This window comes from Hylobates moloch, unplaced genomic scaffold (genome assembly GCF_009828535.3).
Source record: "Hylobates moloch isolate HMO894 unplaced genomic scaffold, HMol_V3 SCAFFOLD_3018, whole genome shotgun sequence".
Taxonomy (NCBI): domain Eukaryota; kingdom Metazoa; phylum Chordata; class Mammalia; order Primates; family Hylobatidae; genus Hylobates; species Hylobates moloch.
This window is the reverse complement of record NW_026655293.1, coordinates 4,252-7,264: the sequence shown is the minus strand read 5'-3', so window position 1 is coordinate 7,264 and position 3,013 is coordinate 4,252. Positions and strand designations below refer to the sequence as shown.

The window sequence follows — 3,013 nt, the reverse complement described above, 5'->3', positions numbered from 1 at the left end:
GCAGAGAAACCCTGGCTGAAAAAGCAGTGAGGGTCATCGACTGCATGAACACATCATCACCTTTCCCAGATGGAGGCACCCAAGTTTACCCTGCACGTCTATTCAGCAGGTAGAGGTGCGTCATCACTAAACAGGATCTTTCTTCTGAGCACCTGAGATTCTGGTCCAAATCAGGGCTGTGAGGACCAGGAGCCAGGATTCCGAGCCCAGGCAGCCCCGCAGGTAAGGAGGAGGGAGTGTGTCGGAAGGCTCTATGGCAAGAGCCGCTGACCGAGCCAGAGCTTCTTTGTCCCCTCTTCTCTCCTGCACATCAGCACTCACGTCCTCCTGGCTCGGGCTGGCCTGGCAGCTCAGGGAGCTGTTGGATGAAATGTCCATGAGCGTGGCTGTGGCTGTTACGTGCAACTGCGAGGATGGTCGGCTCCCAAAGCGGAACCGCGGTGCTGGGCGAAGGGTCAGGGCTCCGTGGTGCGGCAGAGCGCATGCCAGCGCTTCACCAGCTCCTTGGGTTTGCTGAGCATCTCATCCCAGTGCTCCAGCTCTCTGCCGCGGGTGTACATGTAGGGGCCCACCACCACTCGGCCCAGCTGCTGGCTCTCTGCAGGGGAGGGAGAGCACCGGTGTGCTCCTGAGCACAGAAGCCACGTCCCCAGTGACCTCCCTTCCTCCCTCCTGCTCCCAGGAGGAAGTAGCAACTCCCCTCCTCTCTGAGTGGGAGCTGGCAGCCCCCAAAGGGGCCCTGCCTTTGCTCTGCAGCTGGAAGGGCTGCTTCTCCCCCTGGGAGATTGGGAGGAAGGAGAGCCCTGAAAGAGACTCTCTCCTTGAGGGCCACCAGCTCTGCCCCACACCCTTCTGTAGGGCCGTATTAAGTCTACCTTATGCCAAAGGGCCCCTCTAGAAAGAAGGCCTCGGCTGTCCAAGAGTACATTCAGCAGTAACGTTCACTGGCCACCGTGGAGAAGGGTCTTAAGTCCAGGCCATGTGGCCAGCCATGGCCTGATGGCTGTTTCCCCAGAGTGGCAGTGGGTGCTGGGGTGTGGGGCAGTGTGGGAGAGCTGGCTGACAGAACTTGCCCAGAACCCCAAAGGCTCATCTAGAGGGCACGAGGAAGGTCAGAGCACCAGGTCCCTGGGCTGGTGGCAGCCCTGGTCCCTCCCACTCTCTCGGGTGATTTGCTCCAGGAAAGGGCAGCAGAGGCCATTGCTTAACCTCTTTCTTTTTCTTTTCTTTTCTTTTTTTTTGACGGAGTCTCGCTCTGTGGACAGGCTGGAGTGCAACTGCACGATCTTAGCTCACTGCAACCTCTGCCTCCCGGGTTCAAGCGATTCTCCTGCCTCAGCCTCCCGAGTAGTTGGGACTACAGGCGTGCACCACCACGCTCAGCTAACATTTGTATTTTTAGTACAGACGGAATTTTACCATGTTGGCCAGGATGGTCTTGATCTCTTGACCTCGTGATCCACCCCTCTCGGTCTCCCAAAGTGCTAGGATTATAGGTGTGAGCCACTGCACCCAGCCAACCTCTTTCTTTTTTTTTTGAGACAAAGTCTCGCTCTGTCACCCAGGCTGGAATGCAGTGGTGCATCTCGGCTCACTGCAAGCTCCACCTCCCAGGCTCATGCCATTCTCCTGCCTCAGCCTCCCGAGTAGCTGGGACTACAGGTGCCAGCCACCACGCCCAGCTAATTTTTTGTATTTTTAGTAGAGACATGGTTTCACCGTGTTAGCCAGGATGGTCTCGATCTCCTGACCTCATGATCTGTCTACCTTGGCCTCCCAAAGTGCTGGGATTACAGCCGTGAGCCACTGTGCGTGGCCCTTTTATTTTTTTTGACATATTCAGCAGCCTTGCCTCCTGGGTTCAAGAGATCCTCCCGCCTCAGCCTCCCAAGTAGCTGGGATTACAAGCGTGTGCCACCACGCCCAGCTAATTATTGTATTTTTAGTAGAGATGGGAGTTTCACCATGTTGGCCAGGCTGGTCTTGAACTCCTGAGCTCAAGTGATCCACCCACCTTGGCCTCCCAAGGTGCTGGGATTACAGATGTGAGCCAGCATGCCCGGCTGCTTAACCTGTTTCTAGGGTGCCACAGACAGAGCTCAACTGGACTAAAGCTGGGCATGAAACCCAGGCCTTGGGCAAGTATTTCAGCCTTTCTGAGCAGTTTCCTTTCTGAGTTAGTTTCCTTAACCAGGGAGGGAGCTCGTACAGCTCCTTCTGAGGTCAGGACAGGAGGCACTCACTCTGCCTGAACACTCGGCAGCCCCTTGTGGTCCCTGTCCCAGCAGCCCGGGGTAGGGTGCGGCCTTACTGTCCCCTTCTGTGTTCTGCACCACGGTCAGGTTGAGGCTAGCAGTATCCAGCTCGGTGGCATCGGCCTTGAAGCTGAAGGTCTCATTGTACACAGGGTTGATGGAGCCCAGCACAGCTGAAGTCTTCTTGCACTTGACAAACTTGTTGTGATTCATCAGAGACACTTTGACAAACACACCTGGGGAACGGTGAGCACTAGTGGGCTGGCAGAGGCGGGCGGGAGCCGAGCCCCTGCCTGTGGGAGGTCCGGCTAGGAGGGCACGTGCCCAAGCTAGGTGCCAGGGCCCTACCCCTCACACAGTGCTGCGGCCCTGCGGGCGTGACCAGAGGAAGCCGGCTGAGGAGTGCACTGCCCTGCGGCCCAGGCGGGGCTCCGCTCCCTTCCTTTTCCTTCCTCTTTGCATCAGGAAAGTACCCACGGCTCCGGCAGGCCCTAGTTTACCACAGCCTGGCACCACATGCCTGTCCCTCCCTGTTGGGGGGCTGCTCACTGGGCCCCCAGGCCCCCTGGGACCCCTTAAACACCTTGTACAGAGGGCTAAGATTTGGTGGGTGAGGGTCAGAGTCACCGTGGAAGGTCTGGATCCCGCCTGGCTTACGGTGACCCCAGATGTGAACACAAACAGGTGGCTGACCACCACCACCTCACTGGGATGGGTGGGATGTGTGGGGTGAGCCCAAATGGGGTGGGACATGTGGG

The 3,013-nt window shown here is 57.8% G+C and overlaps 1 pseudogene; it reads right to left on the bottom strand.

Moving 5' to 3' along the window:
- Positions 1-41: 41 nt before the first annotated feature.
- Positions 42-3,013, bottom strand: part of LOC116465108 (synaptotagmin-15B-like) — a 4,775-nt pseudogene continuing 1,803 nt past the window's right edge.